The following is a 19494-nucleotide window of genomic DNA, read 5'->3' on the forward strand; positions in this document are numbered from 1 at the left end:
TATCAGAACAAGAATCCAGAGAGAACACTACTTTATGCACTACTTTCTTATTCTTATTAAACATGAGGAACCAATATGTAGTTCTATACTTTTAGCTTTTTTTCTTTCTTTTGGTTTGTTGTAATATTTGTATTTCCTCTAGTTCATGTAAAGCACTTTGAATTGCCTTGTTGCTGAAAATATAAATATAATTACCTTACCTTAAATCTACTTCTTTATGGTTTCAGCAGCCCTCCTCACTGCCAGAGCTGAGACACTTTAGTGGCCGTTTTGGCCCCAGGAGGGGGTCTGTCACATAACTGCAAGCAGATGTGCGACAAGTTGTGTTGGCAAATTGCAGTGTCCTGTAGCTACTTCACACTTGACCTGTGATTCAACTCTAAACTCTAAGTGATGTTTTTCCACTGGAAACATCACTGGAAAGGAAACTTTTAACTTGGTTTGCTGTGAGCTGAATGGCTGAATGGATGGAGCACCTGCTAAGTCCATCGTTTTGCAAATTGACACAGTTTACAATGTTTTTTTTAGGAGCACAAAAGATTTCATTGTAATCCGCAGTTGGCTGCCTGCTGGGCTGACTGAATCACATCCCATTTTCCGTCCAAATTTGTCAGCCTTTAATTTATTATTTTTCTGAAGGCTGATATTTTATGCAGCATTTCGTCTTCCGGCACCGTCCAGCATTTCAGCTTAACTCAAGCTGGAATCCAATATGACGCTCTTTTTTCTTTAATAAAGAGGGACGACTTGGGTTGGCTGCAGCAACAAAAGATGAGAAAAATATCACTGCAATAAAGGATAGACTTTATTACAGTGACTTTATTGCATCCGGCTTGTTATTAAGCCTATTAAGAGATTTCCCTGTTATATAGGACAAAGTTTATGTCCGAATGTAAGGCTGAGAAAAAATGTTTACCAGCTTACAGTTTTATCAAGTTTTCTTTTTTGTTACATTTAAATATTTACATCCAAACACACACATGGCAGTTTTCAAAAGAGGATTTTATTTCTAAATACAAAAGATCCACAAAAACAGTGAAAAGTAACTGCCCCCCTCGAATAAATTAGATATTTTTAAAAAAGATTTGGAATTTCATTAGCTACACCTGATTCAAATTTGTTCCAGACCTCTAAAATCAAAATGACTAAAAAGAAGCACTTTTTAGTAGGCTAAAAGTAGGCTGAAGTAGGCTAAACGATACCAAAAGGCAAAACATTATGGCCAAGAACAGATGAGAAAATAAATTTGTTAGCTGCATTTCCATGACAAATGTACGCAAAACTTTGTCGATTGAAAAAACACAATTTTGAATTTGCAGTTTCCATTAAATAAGAAACATAATTAAAATCACAAGTGAATACGTTTTCTTAAGTCATTAACAAACATGCTGCGCCACCGTCCTACAGCAACTTTAGTCAAAATTTAAAGCTACAGTGTTTAAAAAAATATGTTTTTACATCTTTACTAAAGCTGTCACCATGTTGTGACAGTATGAGATAGATGAACTGTGTGTAGAGTTTGATCAAAAAGAACTAATCAGAGCCAGGAGGAGAGTCTTTGCGCTGACAATCACTCTTGTGTATATGCTGCTCACTCTCTTCTCCATGCTCTCTGCTAGACTGCAGCTTCTCCACATCAGCAGAGCCTGTTATTAATGCAATGGCTAGTTAGCATGGGCAATGACAGCAGATAAACAATTTTTCAGTTGTTTTTTTGTTATTAGCACATTTAACAGCGTGTACATGAGTTTGATTGACAGCGCTTGGATACTCCTCCTGGCTCTGATTGGTTGTTTTGATCAGGAGCGGTAAATTTCTGCTGAAGCCAGCAGTAGCTCAGGGAGGAGGTGGAGGAACTTGATGTTTTCACATATCATCTGTCTCGTATTGTCACAACATGTTGACAGTTTTAACACATATGTAACAAACTTTTTTTTAAAGTTATCTTCCCCAGCTCTAAATCTTAGATGCTGTAGCATAATGACATGAAATAAGCACTAAAATCTGTCCATTCTCAGTTATTGAAAATACTTCATCTAGTAGTTGAGCATTGTATGCAAAACCTTTAGATGGAAACACAATATTATCTCCATCAATGTACATGATGGATGTGGTGAAAGCCAGAGCAGCCAACCTAGAACACAATTTTCTCTCCTAACTTGCTTTACATCTCTTTTAAAATGGCCTGAATGGCTGTCTAATTAGATTCCTCTCAGCCCATCATCCACAGCACTGTACATTGCATCAATCTTCCAGTTGAGCATCTGTAGTTACCACTGAGAAACTGATGCAGGTTCTCAGTCAGGTGAAGAACTCATAATGAAAACCCAAAGTTTTAGCCAACTTATTAAACTCTAAGCTGAATATGTGACTTACTAGACAGTTCATTGCTTCCTAAAATAGACACTGGATTTACACCGTCTTCAAAATTATTATGCAAGTGATATTTTTCTCAGATTTTCTTAAATGATCAATGCAAATGATGGTTAGTATAATTTTCAAGTCATGAACTATTACAGTATAAATCAAATTTTACTGAACAAAGCTCCCCATGAGAACAGTATTTTTTTTTCTTTTCAAAATAAAAAACTCAAAATGCTCTGTTCCAAATTCTTATGCACAGCAGATTTTCTAAACTTTTTATGGATTATAAAGAACTGCAAACAGTCATTCTTTGAATGTGCAGTGGTCACAGGTACTAAAATCAAAAGGTTTTCAATCAAAAGCATCTTAACAATTCTGCAGTAATTGACATTACATGGTGTATTGAGAGAACCTACTCTACCAAAAATAGCTACATTTTGGCTCTTCACCACAATAGACCAGAGAGCAACCTGCATCCCACTAAACAATATTTATTCATTATCCTAACATCAGACTTTGGGAAAAAGACATGAAGAGACTAAAATCTTTACATTTGAGGCAGAAACTGAGACCCGGACAGAGCAATTAAACTTTTTTCTAATGAGAAATATGGCCTAAGACTTACAGAAGCTAATGCTAATTCCATTTGTTTTAGTGCCAACCCAAAACCATCATCTGCAAAAACCAAAGAAGAGATTCTGAGGGTCCATTGGTTGCATTTCAAAAGAATATCTCATAATTTCTCTCCTGTACCATCGAATGTGGATGAGAAGGAGCCTAAAATAAAAGCATAAGATGTGATTTCAAAGTGCTATTGTTTAAATTAACCATGGCTGCTGGTACACTCTCCACACTGTCAATGAAAGGCTTTTTATTCTGTGTGAAACAGGGTTTTTTGGCAGCAGGGTTACTGTGTCAAATGGGATGCGGCAGTCTGTATTTACTCTAATCTCCTTGATCACCTTTTAATTTACCAAATTGAAGCTTGAATTGGGAACAGGGGAGGTCAGAGCTACTGTTAGCCGTTGCAGCTCCGTTTTGCAATCGCTGCAGTTTACAAAGCTTTTATGTAACCTTGTTACCACCACATATCTGCTTCAGCTTGATTTTTTATGCATAGAATAGACCTGGCTTCTATAAAAGGCAAAGGGGATTAGTGGGACCTAGATTTGCAGTAGGAATTTTGGTTTAAAACCTAATTTCTTGGCAAATCCATATGCCTAACCAGATTTCTGCAGCAGGTTTTAGAAGGCTCCATGTTAAAAATCAATACTTAGGTAGAAGAGCAAAACATTACCTGTTTTTACTCAAAACCATTAAATATAAATAATTTTTTTTAAAGTTTGATTCTTAAGACAAATTTTTTGTAATTGTCTCATATTTTATTCAAAGATCTGTGGTTCTGGATTTTGTTCTTGGTTTATTTACGCATTATGGAGTCTGTATTTTTAAATTCTAAACCTTCATTTTGATATCTTGGTCCTATAAGTGTGTTTTCACACCCGATAGTCCAGTAGACTAAGTAAGATTGGGAACAAAAATCGTAACATTTGTTGCATTTTATGTTAGTGCGGTTTTCTTTCACACTGCACTGTATCAAATGAACCAAACTAATTGGAAAACCTGTTCACCCCCTGGCCTGTGGTGGCGCTACACCAAGAACCACTGAAGGAAATTACACAAAAAAATCAGAAGAAGTCAGGAGAGCAACTTCCTTCTTTGCAAAATGTAAACAAAAATGGAGTAGTGTCAGCTTTTAGCAGTTACAGCATTTCTCTTTTGTTTTTTGTAAAAGAACAGGAACCATTTCTCCATCTAGCGTTAAACTTTCATGTTTGTTTTGGTTGTATTTTCCCAGAATGCTCTGCGTTCTAGTTCACATCCTGCTTTTGACTTCACTTCAATTGAACTGAGACCTAGATTTTTAGGCGGACCAGAGTTTGCTTTTTTTTGGCCCGCATCAGTTCATTTGCACATTCACACCTCTCTAAACAAACTAGACTTTTATAAGCAAATGAACTGTTCAGTTAAAGCAGACTTAACGTGCTGTGCTTTGGTGTTATGAATCCAAGGTTTAAATTTTTGTCCACAGTTATTTGGCACAAAAAATACACGTATCATCATATGATGGTGCCAGCATTATGATAATGACTGTCTAGCAGTCTGGCAGATTTTAGGAGAGGTTTTGGAAAGAAGATTGGGTAAATATCATCAGGTCAAGATGCACCATGCTGACTGGGTGCTTTGATAAAATCAAAAAGTGCTTCAATATGTTACTATAAGGAAAAACATAATTTCAAATAGTTTTATTAATTCTTTATACAGAATACCTAAAATAGAATTTGGGAACCTCACCACTGTTCCTGCATGCTATAACGTGCTGCTCCCCCTGCTGGTCTGCTTGATTGTATACACCTGTTTCTTATGCTGCATTCCAGTTGTATTCGGAGCTGGAAAATTGCGACACGCCCGTCAGAAAAGCAAACTAGAACACCCACCGAAGTCGGATTTTCCACTGGGAAACTGGGAGCAAGTCCCAATACCTCCCAGCTACGATTTGTAAACCTGACTTTGTGTTTCAATATGGCCGCTCCTCTTATCAACAGTGGTAAGATGTGATGGAAACATGTTGATTTTACAAGACACACTGCATGCAAGTGCGTCTAAAATCAATGTTACATGTAGCGCCTGAATCTTTAAGCTAAAAAAAAAAAAATTAACGGTGGTGTTTAATTGTGGAAAATAAACAACGTTTACAGACGTTGCCATGTTAAAATTCCTACTTCTGAACTAGAACCGTTGCCTCGGGTGTGACGTCAAACCCAGCTTCCTAGGTAACTGGAACGCATAGTGAGCTAGGCAAGCTAGGTTTCGGCAGATTCAGCATTTATTTATAAAATTCTCTGTCCGTTTGGTTTTAATACGATCTTCGGTGTAATTAACAATTTCTTTTTACATTAACCATTTTTTTAAGATGACGTCTTATCAGCTGTTTAACTCGAGTATCCGGATCCAAACCGTCTCCGAAAGGAAGTCCTCTGAGTGAAGCAGGTAAGAAAACAGCTGTTTATTAACCGCCCCAAAGAGTTTTGGATAAAAAGAAACATGCCAAGTGTCCTTTAAATATATTGCTCATAGATTTGTTATGTTTGCATTTCTTTTTTGAAAGGGTTCTATCAAAACACACAATCTAAATGATGTCATTGTCATGTATTCAGGTTAAAATGAGAAAGGAGATTGTGGGGTCAATCACAACCTTCAGTTCAAAATTATGAAAAAAATGTCAGAAAATTTTCTCCAAATCCTTAAATTATATTCCACCTTTTTAACTACTTAGAATGAAATTTTATTTGTTTGCTTTTATTAGTTTTGAAAGTAGCATTGCTATTTTTTTAAATGCTTGAAAACATTCCAGCAGAATATTGGAAAAAGAATTTAAGAAAGAAAAACAAAAGCAGCACGTGTTAATTCAGTTTGAAATTTATTATGTGTGTTTAACTAATTATAATAGATATGTAGTATTTTTTTTAAACACTTTACCTGTAAAATATCACCAAACCAAATATAGATGGAAGAAAAAGCCATATCAACCTGAGAGAGTTATGTTTATTAAAAAAATGCTTTCTATATACTCAAACTTTTTTAATTTCACTAAACTGCTTTGTTATTTTTATTTATTCTGTAGACAAATGGAAAATAAAAGTATACTTCTGCCCTGTATTAATTTATTGCCTCGCAACAGCAAAGTGGGGGGAAGGGATCACTTTAGGAGGGTGGGGCTTTTCTAGAATCAAAACAACTGCAGAGATCAGAGTTTGGATTTGCCAGAAAAGGAAACCATGCTGGACAAAACATTTTATTCCCTGCCAAGAAAAATGCCTTTAAAGACACAAATCCTCAAAAGCTTAAGTAATTAATGATCTCCAGTCCTTTCAGTTGTTCAGATGTTTTAGTTGTGAACAACATAAAGATACAATGAGCTTTTTATTTATTTATTTTTTGTGCACATGCACAGAGTGAAACAACAAATTGACACGACTGTCGTAACCTTTTAAGTGACAAATCAAAGCCACCACCATCACCACTCTCTCATTTTTTTTATTCAAATCTCATTTAAAAAGCGTGGCGTTGGCACACAGAGTTGTTAATGAGAAATGCGGACACGCTCGCACATGGCAACGCAAACGCACAAGAATAGTGTTTACATACTCAAATAAAAAAAATATATATAATAAAAACCCACCCACACACACACACACACACAAGCACATTCCTGCCTGTCACTTCATATTAACATCAGGTCAGGCTCCCACTTTTTTTTTTTTCAAGATGGTTGCTATGGCAGCAGGAAGAGGACCCAGGGTTGCTCCTACAGGCGTTGACAGCATAGCGGCACCGTAAAATGAGAGTTACTAGTCAAGATTATAAAAGTGAAGATTAAATAGTTTCTCATTAATGAATGGTTGACATTAATTGCAGTGATTTGCCATGCAAGAAAAAGTCAAAGGTCTAACAACTTTACAAGCCGTTAAAGTTAAAACTGAAGTTTGCTCTCTCCAAGGCGATCCAAAAAAAATCTTTTTTAGTTTAAAAATTTTACAGTAGTGGTGGTCATTTATCATTAAAAACATTCTTATTATGATACAGATTTAAAAAATTTTTTATCATATTGTTTATCATTTATTGTGAAAAATTTCTTATGGTACAAATTTTGATTTATGGTTTCCTTAAATTTCAGTCAATGTAAAAAAAAAAGACTAAAATGTTATTTTTACAGTTTTCTCCATAATTCATAGTGGAGAAAACGATTCATCATATCGTTTATTGTGAAAAATTTCTTGTCACGATACAAAGTTTGATTTATGGTTTTGATGAATTTCAGTTAATGTAAAAAAAGAAAATGCTATTTTTACAATTTTTTCCATGATTTGTAGTAGTATTTATAGTTGTTATATCATTTATTGGTAAAATTTTCTCATTGTGGTACCAATTTTGATTTATTGTTTCAATAAATTTCAGTGAATATAAAAAAAATTTAAATGTCATTTTTCTTTTCACTATTTTCCCCACTGATTTTTCCACAAGAGCATCAGTAAATACCAGTAAATCTCTGAGTGCAGTTCAGTGATATAAATCACATTTTTCTAAGAGGCCTTCTGAAGAAGCTTGTTTTTCAAAACCACTATTTGTGTTTGTAGTGCTATGAATCTTGTGCTGAAAGAAAACTTAAATAAATCGTTTTTATTGTCACATTTAGTACAGCAAAACATCGTTACAAAATGCACTTTACATTTACGTTTCTTTCATTCTCATGGTTTTGATTAAATTTTTTTCTATTAACCATATTAAGACATTATTTGACTTGGTTTGTTAATCATTGGGCGCAGAAGGTTGAGGATGCTCTCAGGCTTCACCACAGGCTCTGTTGAGGTGGCCGTCTGAACCACTAATCCGTTTTTTTTGGCAAAGGTCACAGAGGTCTGGAGGTCGCAGCAGCAGGACTGGATACAATTTGCTGTGACATGCTGAAGGCTGTAGACTTTGAGAATGTCATGGTTGACGGGTTACTTCAGTGTCACATGAAGAACCGTGACAAGGACTGTTGAGTGGCAGGGAACCTTTGAGGTAGTCTGCACTTGTTTTTTAGTTCTCAGCCTTCATGTGAAGACTTTTCCCAGGATTTTAGTGAGAAGGTTCTGACTGATTGTCAAACCCCTGATTACAGAGGAGCTGTGTGGCTTCTGTCTGGGTTGCTGCTACTTTCAAAGTTGTTGAGTGGGTTGATAGAAGTTGGATCGTTCGTTTTGACCAACAGAACGACATGTCCGGTGTATTATGACACATTTCCATTACAACCAACACTAGTGTCTTCAGCTTTTGAGCTACAGCAGCTCATCTGGTGCTGTACATTTCCTCATCCAGCAGTCATTAAATAGAACTATTAAGCAAAATTAAAAAATTTTAAAAGTTTTTTTGTGGTTTCATTTTGGTCTCTACTGCTTCAAAAAACAATCTGAGCACCAAAAACCACACCCAGCTGATTTTTGGCAATAAGTTGATAAGTTGATAAGGTGAGGGGCAACTTATTGCTCCTCACCTGGCAACCCCAGTGATGCCCAACCCGTTCCCAGCCAAGTCCAGCCAGTCACCTAGCAACATAAGCAGAGCTCCACCATATTTGGTCAGCTGGTTTTACTGCTGTATTTGCTATACAATGGCTGCTGTAAAAGACAAGTGTTTTGCTGTTGACTTACCACTTACCATACCAGAAACCACTTACTACATTCTTGTTGGTTGTATAGCAGGCTCCACTTCTGCTGTTCAAAGATATATGGTTGCATAATGGCGCATCTGTTTGGAAAATGCGAATGTCTACACTCGCATTTTCACATGCGAGTGTAGACATTAAGTTTTGGGGTCTAGCTTTTGTTCAGAAGAACCTTGGAAGTCCACAATCTTTTGCCATTGCTTCTTCCTCGTCAGCCATGTTTATTTACTCTGAATACATGTTTGATATTGAGAGGTTTTCCAGGTTTTCCCATCTGACATTGTGAATTAAATCTGTTTATTTGCCCTTCTCATCCCTAACACATCAAGAGTGAGGACAAAATGGTCTCTTTGCCATGTTGAAATTAAAGGTGTTTAAAACCTGGTTGATCTAGGTCATTTTAGTCACAATGGTCATATTCGTGGAGGAAATAATGGGAGATTTAAACATATTTATCGTAAAAGTCCATAAAGTCACAAAGTAAACAAACAATAATTGCAGTTAAGAAAGACTTATATGTCTTATTAAATTTAATACTTTCTTAGGGTTGGTGTCTGTCCAAAGGTTTGGCCATTGATTTGATATTGGTTTTTATCTCTCATGGGTAAATTCCTTGAGCAAAGTTATTATTTTGTAACAAAAATATATGATTGGGTTTTGTTATCATCATGTTGGACAGAGAGGAGAATAATGTTGAGATCCCAGAACACCAAACCACTGTTTTTTTTCTGATACTAAATCTAGTGCAAGAACAATCCCCAGTATTTTAATTACCAATAAAAGTTTGCTTTTTGCTACTCTTAAATAGCTGTTCTCTGTAGTTCATAAATCTTTAAATCTAATTGCATTATCTTACTTTGGCAGAGTTTAAGACAGTCATCTTCTATTTAGGTCAAATTGTCAGTAATGGTATTGACAAAATCAGGATGCCAAGTTTTTCATGCCTCTAATTAAACTGCACAGTGCCAAGAGTGTTTGTACAATCCAGAAAGAACAAGCTGTTTACTTTAAAGGAAGCGTGAGCGGCATTACAATTTAAAGTTTACTGGCCTACTTGTGAACAGGAAACTTCTGAAATCTCAGGTCTGTCTGGAAACCAGTCTGCAGACCAGTGGTGGATGCAGCTCACAGCCAAGCCAATCATTTTGAGTTATGGTTTCTCATCTCGCTTTAAAGCCCCATCCCCCTGTCCGCCTTGGACAGTGACCTTGAAGTATCTCACTCACTGCTCTGGTTTGCACACAGGGTTAAATTATGGAAATTTGTGAAGATGCTGAGGCCTGATTCTGGGATTTTCTGCACCATAGGCTGTAATGCATGCATGAACGGTGACTGTTTCTTCACAAGCCCCAATGAAACATGAACTGTACAGATGAATGTAGATAAGATGTAGATAAGAAATGCTACAGTAAATCTCATTAGCCGTGTTTCCATTGATAATAGAATTGCGCAAATTGAAATTACACTCTAATTCTGGAAAAACACGTTTTGGTTTTTATAAAAAATTGCGCCAAGATGAGATGTTTTTTTTAGCCATATCAAAATAGATGTATTTCACAAAACTGCAATGGAAACAATTCTTTTGCATCATACAAGTTATGTGATCAGCAGTTACTACTGACAGAAATAACAAAGAAGACAACAGGAAGCAGTTGGAGAATAATGGTTTGTTTTTATTTTATTTTTTCAGGCAAATTGCTGCTGGTTCCAACAGAGCACCCACAGCATTACAGTGTTCATAAAGAATTGTGTGTCATTCGAAAGTGTTCAGTCCATAGCTCATCCGTAAAATAACTGACTCCAGGCTTAAAGGACCAATATCAGAGCAAGACCTAGAAAAACTCCTGTTGGTTTTTAAATTGTGGAGTACAACCCAGAACAAGAATCAAACATGGAGAACCAACATTTAGCTGGTATACTGGTATATTTATACTTTACTAATCTAGAATAAACTTAGAAAATACTATTAGCTTACAAATTGTAGAGTACTTTATGACCAAAATACATTGAAGACTTGTTATTGTTATATCAATCTTCTAACCACTCAGATCTTCTGTTTCAAGTCTACTTAGCAACCCAAAACAACTGGAACGTTTTAAAGTGTAGTTTTTTCTTTTGTTGTGCTTGTGTTGCTGTTGTTGTTTCTCTTCTAATTCATGTGAATCAATTTGAACTGCCTTGTTGCTGAAAAGGTGCTACATAAATAAAATTTCTTCTTCTACAATTTCCACAAAACGCCGCATACGTTGACACTCACAAGTATAAGCGGTTTGTTGCTCCTACGACTGAATGTGATGCTGACGTTTCCTCTAATGGCTGAATTATGATTGTATCTTAAGTAACTGTTTACATTCATTACTGCAAGTTAAGTTATTGTCATGTTTTTAATGGAAACAAGCTTATTCATGTGTAATTTTAATGCAATATCTTACTTAATGGAAGTACTGCAATTACAAAATTGTGATTTTTTTTTTTACAGTAGCAGAATATCAACAAAGATTTGCACACAGTTGTAATGGAAATGTTTAGAAAACAAAACATCATTCATGCTTTTCAAACTTCACAGGTTTAGAGAAGTAGCTTTCTTATTCAGTTGAAAATGTTAAACATCAAAACTGAACATAAAAGACAGTGAAAGTGAGGCTTTGGTTGGATGAAATATCCATATCGACGAATAAAGGAGAACAATTACTACCCAGGATTATTATTTGACTAAATTTTTAAAACCCTTCAGCCATGGTGACTTCTGCCATCTTGATCTGTCGACGATCTTGTGCAGCAACCGCAGCCTCTCATGCACTGTTCAGAGAAGTTTACTCTCCTCCTGCGCGTTAAACCTCCCATTATTAAGAACCCATAAGTTTTCATTAATGGTGCAGGTGAGGAAGAGGGCCACGTCATTATTGTTTCATCTTTAAGGCCTTTCCTGGCTTGCCAAACAGTGGAGTACTGTCCTGCATGAAAACCATGTTCTTCCAAAAAGATGCTGACTTTTTTCTGACCCTCTGCTCAAAGAAAGCGTCTTCTGAAAACTGCCTTTAGATTTGGGAGTTTTGTTTTTTCCCAGTAAGTCCAACTGTCTTATTTTTGATAAACCCATATCGATATATCACCTCCATCTTGCGACCATCTGATTTGAAGTCAGGTATCTTTTATTGATCAAACCACAGACTCTACCCATCTGGCCCATCAAGACTAACTCTCCTCATTAGCACAATAAACTTTGAAGAATGTTTTTAAGACATTTCTTGGCCCAGTCAAGCTTATTTACTGTTCAGTGCTGGTTGGCTTGCCAAACATAGAACATTTGCATGAATGTGAATAGGTTGTATGGTAATATATTAAGAACGAATGTATCATTCTTTATGGAATGGAAACATAAAAGTTTTTTTGTGCAGTCGTATTTATGCCTGTCGCAATAAGCAATTTATCAATAAATCACATGATAAATTAAAACAAACTCAGTAATTTCCATTTGCATGATTTATTATTTTTATTTTTTCTCTTTTTCTACCAAAAACTGGATGACGAAAGTCTTCAGTCTGGTGCTTTGGTCTCAACTAGCCATGTTTTTTAGGACAATTTTTTTTATAGAGACTTTATAATTCATTTATTTGTTAATTCTGTTGTTTTGTTTATTTTAATATTTAAAATATCTTCCAATTCCAGTGTTAAATGTTCATTAGAATTTAAAGTTTATCAATTTTTGAGAATGCGTTCTTCCATTATTGACGTTGTAGTACGTGAAAATGGTCTCAAACCAACAATATTATCGTTTATCACAATAACTTCTGGGACAATTTATCGTCCAGCAAAATTTGTAGTTGTAATGGCAGACCTAATCATATTGTCCATCTATCCACTTATTCATGTAATATGTCCATTTGTCCATGTATTTCTTTATTTATTGGACCAGTCACTAATTTTTCCAATCTTCTGTTTGTCCATCCATTTATTTTTTCCGTCATTGGGTTGTCCATCCACCCAGCTGGGTTTGTCCATCTGTGTTTCCCTACGTCCATCCATCTGTCCAGCCATTTGTCTGCATGTCCATCTGTCTCTTGGCCTATCCCATGGTTTAGTAGTCCTTTTTTCTGGTTTTTGCTTTAACTTGTCTGTTCCTCCATTTTTCTGTTTTCATCCACCCCCTTGTCTGTCTTTCCTGGTGACACAGTTGAAGCTCTATAACTATATTTCAGCCATAAGTTTATAGTAACATTGTATGTTCTTGGTTCAAAATGCACTCTAAAATTAAATGTATTAAGTTTTATTCTGTGAAAGTGCAGAATTTTGATTTTAATGTGTAGCAGCTCTGCTCTTTTATTTCAAAAACATTTTCTCCCAGTTTATTCTTGGACATTATAAAGTTTTCACTGATAAAGCATTCCCATTTGACCTCATTTTACATTTGCCCTCCCCTTTTCTGGCAACTTTCGATAAGGATATTGACCCACATACTGTGAACAGTAATTATCTATTGATTAAACAACTTTGTTTGCTTATAAAATAGTTTCATCTCAACATCTCCAGTTGTAAGTCCACATTCATGAATATTAAGCTGTTAGATTCAATAAATGCTCAAATTATTTTTAGACTAAGTTAGTAGAAAATATTTTTCTTTTTATTTGAAAAGACCTGTGGCTAAATATCACAGGAGAAAAATGTAGAATTGCATAAATTTAAACTCAGTTCAGCTCAGTTATGTAAGCTCACATTTCCCATCATGGAAACAAACTGTAATTGCATCAAATCCGTCACACACAAAAGCCTATTAATGTACGACAAGCTGTTGAGTTTAGAAACTTGTTAACAGTAAAAATTAAATGACTGACTGGTTAAATGAGAAAAACCTCCATAGCTGTTGCATTGTAATCTTTAGAGCGCCTGTGTTCAGATTGATTAGATTTGTAAGAAAACTGTAAATGTATATTTTACACCCACACTTGAGGTTTTTTTTATATCAATCTATTCACAACAGCTACAGGAATATTCCTCATGCAAAACATTTAATTGTTTTTGTCTTTTTTTTGAGAGAAAAATGAAATGTGATGAGGTGTTTTTGCAGGTTTGGCACCACTGAATAATTTGACAGAGTGTATTTAAAGCTTGGTGCACACACTGTGTGATTATTATCTTACAAACTCTGTTGCTGTGAATTTATTGTTGGAAAATATTGGTTTTGAGTGGTGTGCTCAGTATGACACTGACAGCTATTTAAACTCTTTATAACAAATGTCAAACAATTTCTGAAACATTCTGAGGAAATGGTGGAGTCTGTCTGCAACAACCACACATATCAGGGCACTGTCCCATTTCTCCAAGTTTGACTCTAATTGCAGCGTCTTCAAGTTGTGGTCCTTTCACTACTGGGCTAATTCTCTTTTGGACCCTTGGACCGGCCCTTTGCTGTCATGAAGATAATGCTGTTTAAAAAGTAAAGTTGGCAGTTTTACGTATTTGTTTTAGGCATATAGTGTCATTTTATAGCACAATCAAATAGTTATGTTACCTTCAGTTATTATAAAATGCTGCATATATCAAATATGACTTAAAAGAAATTTAATGCCTTTAAATTGGGCCTCTGTTGCTTTAAGACAACTTGTATTAGGTGAAGCAGCAGAGTGCAGGCTTGCTAATTGAGTCCTGCTAATAATTGTTGTACTCTGAGCCACACAATATATTGAATAACAGTTGTCATCATAATATCTGTGTGCTGTATCGTAATTGTAACTGATTCCTTTGCACAATCTAATCTGTCCTTTTATAAACTCTCTGTTTGAAAAATAAATGAAAGATGATTTCAGCGCTGGATAATTTATAAGTTGGTGACATTTTGGGTTTGCATGAGGAAAAATGGTCAAAACTTGAATTTGTCAAGATGTGAATGTAGCAAAATATGTTTTCTTCAAGTTGCTTAACTTTATCAGTGGGAGTAATTTAACTTTCTTAAGAAATCAATAAAATCATTTGTAGCCACCAGCTCCATTGAAGAGCTGGGTAATGCTTTTAGCAATAGACGCCACTCGTTATGCAAGTGTTTTGCTAATAATCTCTAAGTAGACCAACCAATGTACCATAATCTTATCAATCTATCAGTTTTTTTAGAGCTAAGTTCAACATCCTTCGCCTGTCTTTCTGGTACAGCTTTAGAAGAATCTCCCCTCTTTCTGCTGTCAGTACATTTTTCTTTTTCCATTATTTCTACAACACTGGAGATCATGCTTCAGTGTTTACATTCCTGCAGGAATTTCTTCTTGTTTTCTGTCTCCTCTTATACTACTTGTATTATGTTCCAACTTTTGGCAAAAATTTTCTAAGGACAAAAAAACCTAAAGTGGTTACTTGACTCAACCAGAGACTTCTGAATACTGACTACATTTGTCAGAGGCAGCATTGAATAACTTGCCTCACAAATTTTTATTTTTCTCTGCCAATATGACACCAGGCCATTAGGTGCGGTACATTTCTTGATCCGTTTATGTGCAACTTTTATACTACAGCGCTCTTGAAGGTCAGTCTGAACTGCAGGTGAGTTCTGGGCACTGGTATATATCTTATTTATCTGTTGTTTCAAGAGCTGTAGGTGCTGGAAATCCATCAAATACTGGCAGAAGGTGAAAAGAGATAAACAAAAGGAGGCACAAAGATGATCACTAACATCGTTTTAGTTCTTTTACAAAAGAGGTTTAGTAAGTCTTGTGTCACACTCACTCAGTTCAAAGCAGCAGGGTCAGAAAGACTCATTGAAAAAATGAAAACCTGAAAATATTCTGATGTGATGGTTTATTTGGAGGATTTTTAGAGCCTTGTTCTTTAGAAATTGAGCACACCAGAGTTCTTGTTATCTTTTTAAAATCTTGAACAAATTAATTTACTTTGGTTACAGGAGGATCTGTAAATGAATGCAAACCAAATGAATGACTGCATTAATATGCATCCTTGTCTTCAGAGGCTTTAATGCACTATGAGGAGTTCATCAGTTGATTGAGCTGCTTTATCTCATTTTGGAGAGTGGGTGTAATCAGTGTTGGGCAAAATAAAGTAGAAACTTTGATGTGATGATGAAAGGACCACGTCCCTCCTGTGTCATCACACTAATTGGCATTGACAAGTGATCACTTGATTAGGTCAAGTTGGAGTGGTCACCTTCTTGAAGGATGATTGAACCTTTCACCTTTTCAGCTCCCTGCAGATTTAATGTCTGCTTTAAAATGTGACTTTCAGAGTTGAAAATCAAGAAATGTGTTCAAAAGTCAGAGGGACTTTGCAGCCAATCTACAAGATTCAATGAAATGACATAGGATTACTCTTAGACTGGGCCGTTGTAAACGATTATTTTAGTAATCAAGTATTCTATCAATTATTGTAATCGAATAAAAATAAATACTGCCATAACAGCGGTATTAATATCGCATATCAACATCGGTGCGATTTTTCATATTTCAGGATCCCTAATAATTACTTCTCTGTAGTTGAGAAAATTAACATGTAATAATAATAGCTAAATTTTTAAATTAACCTGGACAAAAAATTATACAAAAAACTGAAATTCTGTTCAAATATCATAATAAAGAGTCAGGCTTTGTAAAAAGAAATACTATACTTCAGTTTTCAGTTCATGTATTCATCTTCAGTTTTATAGATTAACTCACTTTTCCCAGCTATTTATAGCTTTTATGTCCATGTGAATGACTGGATTTGGTTCCTTTGTCAAACACAGGAACACATTTATGTACCGCCGCGATGCGCTCTTTGTTGTGACTAGGCTGATATGAAATTTATTTTCCGGTTCGTCTGTAAAGCTACACTTACGTTAAGCATCAACTACTATGGCAGAGCAGGCCGCAGTGTTCAGTCTATTCGCTCGCTTCTATTAATACTGTATTGATCCCCCGAAAAAAGATAAAAACCCAAACATTATCATACATTTATGAAATGCCACATATTACCCTGGACCAAGCTAGAAAATCTGAGGTTATGCTGCTAACACTGCATTCGTCATGCGGAGGCGGAAGTGAGAGCGTTGCGCAACACAAATAATCATCCGACTGGAAACGGTGCGCTAAGTAATAAAACACGATTTAACAAAGCTTTGAATCAGATAATTTGCCTCCAGAAATTTTAATAATTGAAGTAGCCGAATCATTTGAGGAACCGTTACAACTTTACTTGGACTACAGTTATAGTGACTATTAATCTGCTTACTAAAGAGTAAGAGATTCTTTATCAAACTGGCAAGGAATTAACTTTTATTTTGTAAAGCCCTAACGAAACATAGTTTGACATTCTAATTGTATGACAGCTTTTTGCTTTTACTAGAAAATACAAGTGAGGGACACTTTGTCGATTGTGAATGATCCAGTTTTCCTCAACTCTCAGCAGTCTATTAAGCTTAAGCTTGGATTAAAAAAGACTGAGAGGTTTTTGACCTGATCTCAAGAGTTCATTGCAAGTGTTTAATGGTGGGGTGTGAGTTTTTCTCCTTTTATGTGTGTGGCTGTCAGGCCTCAAATAATGCTAAGAGAACAAGTTCATGTTAATTTAGAAACAGTAATACTAATGTTTTAACTCAGGATGAGTTCAGAAATCAATATTTGGTGGAATAACCATCAGGTTTTAAATGGGGTTCAATGCAGTGGGGTCCTTTTTATTAAATAAGTGAATAAAATAGGAGTTATTTTATTCACTGTTCTCAAATTTTTCTTCAGATGGACATAAAATATTTGTCAAATATTTAGAATGACTGAAGTTCTTGCCATGACTGAGTCTGTGATTCACCTTGCAGAACTCTCCTCTAAAGACTTTGTGATCTCAGTACTGATCTCATTAAGCCATTACCCACCTTGTGCTCCCTTAAAGATCCATTAGTGTGGATTACAGATCACATACGCACACTGCGGATTATTTTGATGAAGCTTGCAGAGAGGACCATTTTGGTTTCAAAATGTATGGTAATCAGATCTCAGTTTAAGTGCACCAAAAAGGAATACAGCTGAGATGGAGCAGATTTATGTTTCCAGTCGTGAATGCTTTCACACAACACTGAAAGCATTTGCGAGCAGGATCAGATGGGTTAGGCTTACCCACATTAAAGGCAGTTCAGAGAAGATGACAAAGATGGTTGGATCAAGAGATTTCTCAGCAGATTCTGCTTACCTTGGCTGGAAGACATTTTGTCTTACCATAAAATTAGGTTAAGCTTAATACAAATGACGCAAATGCAAATATTCTATCTCCATAGAATCAAATTATGCTTACAAGTCCTAATAGTTGGCATTTGAATATCATTTTAAGTGAAAGTAGGAGTTTGAGCATGAACCTTTCTGGTCCAAATCTTTTTAGTAGAGCTGTAATGAATTTAAATGTATTAATAAATGACATTTTGAATGAAATTAACTGAATTTCAATCAATTAGCAACTCCTTGCAGCCAGATCAGTCAACTACTCCACTGCAAAATAAAGATACACATATGAACTATCAACATCACCTCTAAACTATATATATTTATGTTTATGTCGTTACACTAGCTGTGTTTCAGTTGACTATATAATAGAAAATACTGTAATTACATGAATAAATCCACTTAATGGAAACACACCAATTAAAAAAAAAAAACAACAAAAAAAAACCCTCAATTTTTGATAAAAAGTTTTGCCACTAGGATGAAGTGGTTGTATGCCTGTGTTAAAATTGGTTTATTTTTCAAAATTGCAATGGAAAGAGTTTCTTTGCATCACATGATCAACAACCAGAGGTTACCACTGGCTCAAACGACAAAGAAAAAGGCGACAGGAAGTGGTAGGAAGATGATGACTTATCAGGAGAACAAACTTACTGACTTATGATTTTGACTGAGTTTCTAATTTAGCGAAAACAGTCCAACTGCAAATTTGTTCGTTTTTTTACATTAGCGGAATACTGACACATTTCTAATGGACAAGCATAGAAATGCATGCAAACCCAAAATGAATTTCTTGTATTTTTTGCACGAAGTTAGGCCAAACAAGTTGATTCTGATTCAACAAATTTAAAGACTCTCTATAGTTTTGATAATATGCTAACTCATTTTAATTTTGAAATTGCGTTTTTCTGTCTCAATCATTTTCAGTTTGGAGGTTTTTCTGGCACATGCCACTGGCAGGAGACCCTGTTTCAGATCTATAACATACTGCTGCCACAATAAAACATGTCTGGAGTCTTAAGTGGCATTCCAGAACAAACCCAACTCATAAGTGGAGTGTGACTGACGGCTGGCTGTAACGTTCCCTCAAAATTTTGATCTGTGTACCTCTAGGTTGAATTGTTGTAAACAACAAGCAGTTACTGGATAATGTCTGAGCCGTGAATCAAAGTGTCTTTGGTACATTTTCTTTCAGGACTCACTTGTTCTCAGATTTCTCCCACTGTAATTGCCCTGGACAATTGCTGAAGCTTCACATCTTATCATTACAAATCTGACAGCGCTTCAGACAGATTCAATGGAGAGGCTTTCTGTGCAGTTTTGTGCATGCTTCTTTGAACATATTGACTTTTTATGGTGAGTGCAGTGTTTCTGTGAGGTTTCCATAAAGGTCAGTGAATTCTGCAAAATAATACAAACACTGCAAAAACACAATATTACCAAGTATTTATGGTTTAGATTCTATTGCAAATATCTTACTACACTTAAAATAAGGTAAAACTAAATTTTAGGTAGCTTTTCAGCAAGATATAGGAACTTTTTTAAGTCAATATTTTTTTTATATTGATGGAAAAAGTGCTAGTTCCATTGGCAGATTATAACATTGGAAAAATGTTGTAAGTGAAAATAATCTGCCAATGGAAACTAGTACATTTTGTGCAATATTAAGAAAAAATTGAC

The 19494-nt window shown here is 35.4% G+C and overlaps 1 protein-coding gene across 1 annotated transcript in view; it reads left to right on the forward strand.

The window, feature by feature from the left end:
* Positions 1-4721: 4721 nt before the first annotated feature.
* LOC122831126 (thrombospondin type-1 domain-containing protein 7A) overlaps positions 4722-19494 on the forward strand; it is a 229094-nt gene continuing 214321 nt past the window's right edge. The window contains exons 1-2 of the mRNA XM_044117078.1: positions 4722-4972; positions 5339-5415. The gene's annotated coding sequence lies outside the window, so the exon portion shown is untranslated. The remainder of the gene's footprint in view (positions 4973-5338; positions 5416-19494) is intronic.

This window comes from Gambusia affinis, linkage group LG05 (genome assembly GCF_019740435.1).
Source record: "Gambusia affinis linkage group LG05, SWU_Gaff_1.0, whole genome shotgun sequence".
Taxonomy (NCBI): domain Eukaryota; kingdom Metazoa; phylum Chordata; class Actinopteri; order Cyprinodontiformes; family Poeciliidae; genus Gambusia; species Gambusia affinis.